This window comes from Rhinopithecus bieti, unplaced genomic scaffold (genome assembly GCF_001698545.2).
Source record: "Rhinopithecus bieti isolate Rb0 unplaced genomic scaffold, ASM169854v2 scaffold_1599, whole genome shotgun sequence".
NCBI lineage: Eukaryota > Metazoa > Chordata > Mammalia > Primates > Cercopithecidae > Rhinopithecus > Rhinopithecus bieti.
The window spans coordinates 4,257,298-4,265,332 of NW_016804139.1; the positions used below are offsets into that span (position 1 = coordinate 4,257,298).

General features: G+C 38.8%; 1 protein-coding gene and 1 long non-coding RNA gene across 4 annotated transcripts in view; one reads left to right on the top strand and one right to left on the bottom strand.

Annotated features, from left to right (window-relative positions):
• KCNIP4 (potassium voltage-gated channel interacting protein 4) overlaps positions 1 to 8,035 on the top strand; it is a 1,247,498-nt gene that overhangs the window by 354,699 nt on the left and 884,764 nt on the right. The gene's annotated exons all lie outside the window — the stretch shown is intronic.
• Positions 1 to 8,035, bottom strand: part of LOC108526172 (uncharacterized) — a 38,665-nt gene that overhangs the window by 4,155 nt on the left and 26,475 nt on the right. Inside the window, exon 2 of the long non-coding RNA XR_001884453.1 lies at positions 555 to 691. This is a non-coding gene — a long non-coding RNA (uncharacterized LOC108526172). The remainder of the gene's footprint in view (positions 1 to 554; positions 692 to 8,035) is intronic.

Below are 8,035 nucleotides of genomic sequence, written 5' to 3' on the forward strand. Positions count from 1 at the left end.
AAAAAAAAAAAAAAAAAAAAAAAAATAGACATACAGGCTGTCCTTGTTTTGCACAGAGCCATATTAACTGTAACTCATGCGAAGTGAGGAATGAATTCGTTTAGCATAATGCTGGTACTGTGCAAAGCATGAACTACCTGTAAGATTTAAAGAGATGTCCTTCAATTTGTTTTCCTATATTGTGGTTGACCAATACATAATATCAGTATGCCTTATTCAAACACACATACATACAATACATACACAGAAACACACCCATACTTTTATTCAAAATGTATTTTTCTTATTATTCACAAGCATACACTTGCTTTTCTATTTACTTGAAATGATTTCTCCTATCCATTCCTGTGCCTCCTATTAAACTCCCTGCATACTTCAAAGTTCAAATTGAACATAATCTCTTGGAGGTCTTTTACTAAATTCTCCCAGGAAAGTCAGTTTATCGCTCATCAGTTCTCCTAGTACTTTCAGTATCTCTTAACATGGATGAAATGGATCACCTTTGGCTGGTCAGTGATGAGGCTCCATTTTGGCTGTGAGGAAGCACCACCTACCTCCAGTCTGTGTGCTCCGGGTGACTTGTTTTCAATTGCTGCATTCTTGGAGTACATTTGGGCCATTACGCACTGTTCAAGGATGCTAAAAGAGATGCCCAGCCATAAGCCTTGATTTTCTTTGAGAACTGGGGAGTCTGTGGGAGAAAATTAGAGGCAAAAATTTCAGACATATGTAGACCTAATGACCCTGATGGGCTGGAGTACAAGAGGCAGTGCTTGACTGACTCATGTTCTGCAATGATGCCTATACCTTAATCTCTAGATTCTGTGAGTATTGTATGTTATATTACATGGCAAAAACGACCTGGCAGATGTGATGAAGGCTATGGACCTCAATATGGGGAGATGAACCTGGTGGCCCCAATGTAATCACATGAATTCTTAAAAGCAGAAGAGGAACACAGAAGAGTCAGAGAAGTGTGATGTGAGAAGGACTCAGCAACCATTGATGCCTTTGAAAATGGAGGAAGGAGACACAAGCCAAGGAATGCAGGTAGTTTCTAGAATCTGAGAATGGTCCTTAGCTGACATCAAAGAAATGTGGATCTCAATTGCACAGCACAAGGAACAAAGCTCAGCCAGCAGCCTGAATGAGCAAGATCAAAGACATTCCTCTAGAGCTTTCAGAAAGTAAGGCAGCCCTGCAGACACATGTATATCAGGTTTGTGAAATCATAAACAGAGACGTGGCAGTGACCACTGGACTTCTGGTCTATAGAAAATGTGAGACAATAAATTTGTGTTTCTTTAAGCTTCTAAGGTTGTAGTAATTAGTAATGGAAGAATACAGAGGGAATAGAAAGGGAATATAGAGTAGAAAGGGAAATGTCTGTAATAAGGACCATCATGTAAAAAACAAAACAATAAAGCTTTTAAGAGAAAAGCACCATGAGTAAAAGTCTTGCAGAGCAGGACAAGCCTTAGCATCCGGGCCTGAATTAGAACCTGGAAGATATCCCAAGAACCTTGAATGTCTGTATACATATGTCACCTGCAGCATCTCAGCTCCCCAGTTCTCAGGAGCCTATTTATCTTGTGAAGAAGATGATTGTGGAACAATGGAAATCGCTGTGTTCCTAGGGAGTCCACCAGCTGTGCTATGTGACTATGTTCCGAAAAATCTAGGGTAAGCTTAGGTTTTTCTGTGACCTTGTAAGAAAAGGAGGCAGATGCAAGTTGGAGAGACCAGCAGTAACGTGGACAGTGGCTTGCATGGCATCTTAGGCCTACTTAATGCTAGACTTCAAAGAAGCAGGACTAAGAAAACTGGCAGAGCTGCAGATAAACATTATGCTTATATGTGAGAAGCTCTCCCCATGCAAGGATTCCCGGAGTCCCAGAGTGAATGAATGGCTGGGGAGATCCTGGGATCAAAGTAGGTGCTTTCTAATAGTGTCCACCTGCTTTGATCCTGGAATCTCCTGAGCTATTCATTCACTTTGGGAATTTGGAGTGTAGATATGTTAGGAAGCACTTGTAAGTGTCTATTCTTGATAACTGCAGTCAAATTCTCCTAAGTCTGAAGCTTGTAGGCATTCATCATATATTTAATAATTTTATCTTCTATCTTGGTAAAGTAGGTGGACATTGGAATTGTTCATTTTAATTGAGTACTTGTGCAGTTCTAAGCACATTTCATAAATTAACACATTATTCCTTAGAAGAACCTTCTGAGATAGGCATTATTCACTGTGGTTTACAATTGAGGAAATTGAGGCATGGAGAGACTCTATCATTAGCCCACAGTTGCATAGTTAGTATGTGGTGGCATTGGGATTGAATCTAGACAATATGGCTCCAGACACCATATTTCTCACAGCTGTATTGATAGACAGAATGAAAGCACCCCAAGGTGGCCACATCTTAATTCATGGACCCTACTAATATATTTTGCTACATGGCAAAGAAAAATAAAGTTGTTAATTTTTGACATTAAGATAGGCAGATTTTCCTGGGTTATATGTGGGGAACCCACGAAATCACAAGGGTCCTAAGGAGTGGAGGAGTGAGTCAGAGGGAAGATTGGAGTAATACGATATGAGAACTCAATTCACCATTGATGGCTTTCAACATGGAAGGCATGCACAAGCCAGAGAATGCAGGCAGCATCAAAAACAAGTCAGGAGTTTATGACCAGCCTGGCCAACATGGTGAAACCCCATCTCTACTAAAAATACAAAAATTAGCCAGATTTAGTTATGCACACCTGTTATCCCAGCTACTTGGGAGGCTGAGGCAGGAGAATCGATTGAACCCAGGAGGCAGAGGTTGAAGTTGAGCCAAGGTTGTGCCATTGCATTCCAGCCTGAGCAATAGAGCAAGACTCCGTCTCAAAAAAAAAAAAAAAAAAAAAAAAAAAAAAAAAAAAAGGCACAGAAACTAACTCTTCCCTAGAGCATTGGGAAAGCAGCACAGGCCTGCTGACATCTTGATTTCAGTCCAGTGAGACACACATCAGACTTCTGACCTCTAGAACTAGAAGGTAATACATTTGCAATTTTGGAAGCCACTAAGTTTGTGGTAATTTGGTACAGCAGCAATAGAAAACTAATGACTGCTGACTACTGTTCGGATTCTCAGAAAGATAACTCTCTTCCTCTCCATCCATCCTCAATGATATGTTAAAAGGATCCTGTTTGCCACACATATTGAGTCTCAATGTTATTTCTGCCATTGCCAGAAATATCCTTTCTCTGAGTTCCCATATCTGGATGGCCACCACCCCAAGCTGCCCTCCAAATAATGTAATTCTCTCTCTGGCTATCCAGGCATGGGTTCAACTCCCCAGTAAGATTGTTCAGAGTACTGAATTTAATGCTTAAGGCGTTTCTCATTCTTTCTACATATTTTTCCTGTCCAAAGAGAAAACAACAGAAGGAAGGAAACCTATCAGCCACAATTTCTAAGACAACAGAGGATTTTTTTTTCTCTGTCTGGGAGAAGACTCCCTCAACTTCTATCTAACTCAGAGTCACAAACTCCTCCTCCCACCCCATTTTTTTGATGGTGGTCAGGGAATGGTTAACTGTCTTTGTTTGCATGTGAAAACCAATTTAGTTTTAGTCAATAAAATAACCATTGTAGGCCAGTCACAGTGGCTCACGCCTGTAATCCCAGCACTTTGGGAGGCCGAGGTGGGTGACCACCTGAGGTTAGGAGTTTGAGACCAGTCTGGACAACATGATGAAACCCCATCTCTATTAAAAATACAAAAATTAGCCAGGTGTGGTGGCAGGCACCTATAGTACCATCTACTCTGGAGGCTGAGACAGGAGAATCACTTGAACCTGGGAGGCAAATGTTGCAGTGAGCCGAGATCACACCACTGCACTCCAGCCTGGGTGACAGAGCAAGACTCCGTCTCAAAAAAAAAAAAAAAAAAAGTTTTAAAAAGGAATATTAAAAATAGAATGTTTTGGATTGGGCATATTGGTCTCACCCTAGAAGCTTTATGGCAGAGCGAGGCACAAGAATGAAGCATCCAGTGATCCTCAATAAGGACTCACTTTAAAAAGTACTTGCCTTGCCTCATTGACTTTGAGGAGGAGCCTATAGCCTCCAAGGAAAGTTTATTTACCTTTGAGCCATAGTGTTCGTTAGCCTTTTCCAATCTGCCAAGAGTGAAAATGAGGATCTCAGGAGTCTGCTATTTCTGACAGCGTCTACAGCAAACCAGATGGCATTGTCCCTTGCAATGGCTAGTGTTTATGTTTATGTCATCCTTGGTCTCTTAGCTTCTGAGCTGTAGGTCAATAGTTTTACTCATTTCAACGTGGACTACACTTGCATTTTAGTGACCAGCCCAGCAAGAATCCCACCAAAGAAGGCTTGCCATTCTACTCCCAGAAACACCCCAGCGTCCTTTAAAGTTCAGAAAATGCCAAAGGAACAACACTTTCACTAGACTAACTGTCCCTTTACACTGAAAATGTCCTAATACATTTGGAAACCTAAAGCGAAGTAATCTGACCTCTTGGAGGCTTTTGAAATAATTGGTCAAAGTGAGAAAGATGTTCCACTCAGCTACTTTACTTTTCTAGTTTGTCTTCCAATATCTTTGTCCCACAGTGACTTTCAGAAGAATTGCTTGAATTTGTCTAAATTTAGTGTACTAAAAAAAGGATATCAAATCTCATCCTAACTTCTTCAGACAAATAGCATCCAATTTATGTTTTTCAGAGGTAGTCCATGTAAAAGTTGGCCTTATCTTAAATATAGCCGATCTATGAAACTCTGTATGGAAATAAAAGATTAACGAAGGTTATTTTCACTCTTAAACAAAATTTCCAATAGCAAATAATCCTGCAATTTGCCAAGGTCCCATTTATACCTGCCATTTGAGGAGCAAAAGATATTGTGCTAAACAAGATAGAGGTGGTGTTACTTTATATCACTGTATTACAATGTTTAATATGTCTTTCATACTGAAATCACAGAACCCTAAGTAAAAGTTCTGGTTCCTAAAATTATTAGCTGAGCAAACATGATCAGGTTACTTAAATTCCTTTACCCCATTTTCTAGAGTTTCTTTATCTATAAGTAGATAGCAAGAGCAACTACCACATAGGATGATTTATGTACAGCAAAAAGTAGGCATCATCTGGTTCTCTTAGGTTTCTAAATAATTTATTGGTCTTTAAGCAAAGGACTCCACATCTGCATTGCAACAATACATACTACCATTTCATTAATGCTAATTATGTGTAGTAACAGAAGGTATATTATTCAAAAATTAATATATTTTACTTCATTTTGAGGTAATTCTCTAACTTAATCAAACTTTTCTATTCACTAAATAATTTTATAAAAGTAAAACCTAAAATTTATAATCGATGAATGAAAAAAAATCTTAGATTTCCCATTACTGAGCAGAAGTCTACTAAAATTTCAACTTAAAATCACAAGTCTTTCAGTTACTTGATTATATTATATTTTGATTAAAATATATTTTAAACTACAATACAAGACTATCACTCTACTAGATTAAATTTGTTTAAGCCTCTCAGAAACATAAATTGCCTAAATGTACAAATCCTTAGACATGAGAATCCAGTTCTATAATTTCAAATATTATAGTTTTGATTTTGTTAAATGTTTTGTTTGTGATTTTCATCTGGGATTGAAAGACACATTGCTAGTCAGACAGGTCATTAGCATTAATTTAACTGGGGTTATTTTTATCATTGCTACTTACTTTTAATTTTCTTAAGATTGGAAGATTCATGGCCACTCAGGCAATTGCCTTTCCAAATAACAGAAGTTGGACCCAGTGATTTTAGCTTAGCCGGCAAGGTACCTGGAGCTGCAGATACTGTGGGCTTCAAAATTTTCAAAAGTAATTGGCCTCTTACTTTATGAAATGTAATATCTTATCTGCTTTCATTTCTCAACCAGCTAAAACATTTGACTGGATTTTGCACTTTTTTCTTTGCATTTGAAGTCTTACATCCTTTCTCTATTTCCTTGCTTTCCTCCCTTCTTTCCTTTCTTTCTTCTTTCTCCTCTTCCTCCTCTTTTTCTTTCCCACACAGTCTTGCAAATACTCAAAAAGTCTGAATAAATTTTAACGATCTCTACGATCTCTCATGGCTGTATGTGACTTGCAGATACAACTTCACTTCAAGGTCATTTTACAGACACAGCAGAGGATTCAAAACACAAAATTTAGAAAACTAGAGCAACTGCAAAGTTAGTAAATAAATGCTTAAATAGGCTTATTCATCCATGTAATGAAAGAGTGATAAAAGATGTTTTAAAGCTCGTTGGCAAATCAGCAGAGGAGAGAAATAATCATGAGTCTTATAAGTATTGTTAAAAGTTGTTTTTCCCCCCTAAAGAAATACATTGGATAAAACTGCCAAAAAGGCATAATCAAAACTGAATAGATATGTAGATGCAAGCAAATACTTAAGAATTATAGGAATGTATATAAACATTGACATTATATCTTATTCATTAATGTTTCATAAAATTTTAAATAGCAAAATTCAAATTCAATGATTAGTTTCCCAGAATCTTTATTTCTTTAATTAAGAAGAGACTTAAAGTACCCCCCTTGAACTAAGCATTATATTTGAATTGCTTCGTACTCCTCCTTCTTTATTCTGAACCCATCAATTTAGGTAAGTACAGTTACATGCATACGTAAATAAAAAAGATGAGTACCCACAGCTACAGTTGCAGCTACAATTGTTGCATCAGCAGTGACCAAATATATTTAAAATATATTCTGAGCAATATAATGAGGATTAATTATGTGTAATTTATTTGAATCATTGTACTTGAGGATTATTCATACTTTACGTGTGTGTATCTTCCTATACATATGAAAATCAACACACACACATATAATGAGAGACTTGAGTTCAGCTTATTTATTAGTCTTAAGGCTACATCACTATGATCATCACTATTCTCACATCTTATCTATACTCTGGCATGGGCAGCAGCAGATTTATTTGTTCTTTCAGGATACATTTATTGAGTATCTACTGCCCCTGGAGAACCATGTTATATGCAGAGGATCCTGAGTTGAATAAGATTCAGCCTTTACTCCAAGAAGGTCTAATTTGGGAGAAGGGCATGAAAGCAAATAATTATGACGCAGTTTGATGCTGTAATGGGACATGGAGCAAGGCAAACCTAGATGTGATCAATGCTGTTTGGGGTGAAAGAGGACTTCCCAGCAGAAGAGTTATTTGAACTAAGTGTTGAAGAATATTCTAGAGCCTAGCAAGTAGTCAGTGCCCAAGGTTGAAGAAGCCTATTTGAAGCAGAAGGAACAACATAAGCAAAGCCATTGAGACATTCAGCAAATGCTTATTGAACTAGTGTTCTGTGCCAGGAAATGGTGTGCTTACAATTGAGTGGGGGAGGGGCATGACTATATTAGTAAACTAATTAATTCAGGTGATTTTGCTAAGTGAGAGATGGCATGAAGAAAATAATGCACAGTAAAGTAACAAAGAAATATGGGGAGGACACTCAGCGTTTGATAGTGTGGTCAAGGAGAGCTTCTCCGAGGAGGTGACAATTGAGTCCTGAATAAGGAGTAAGAACCAGCCATGCATAAGCATGGAGGAAAAGGTACAGAAAGGTTCTGAGAGCAAAGTTCCTAAAGCAGAAATGAGCTTGACTCATGTGAGGATCAGGAAGGTCAGTTTGGTTGGAGTGATTTGAAAGAGTGGTAGGCCGGGCGCGGTGGCTCAAGCCTGTAATCCCAGCACTTTGGGAGGCCGAGGCGGGCGGATCACAAGGTCAGGAGGTCGAGACCATCCTGGCTAACACAGTGAAACCCCGTCTCCACTTAAAAAAATACAAAAAATTAGCCGGGCGAGATGGCGGCGCCTGTAGTCCCAGCTACTCGGGAGGCTGAGGCAGGAGAATGGCGTGGACCCGGGAGGCGGAGCTTGCAGTGAGCTGAGATCCGGCCACTGCACTCCAGCCTGGGCGACAGAGCGAGACTCCGTCTCAAAAAA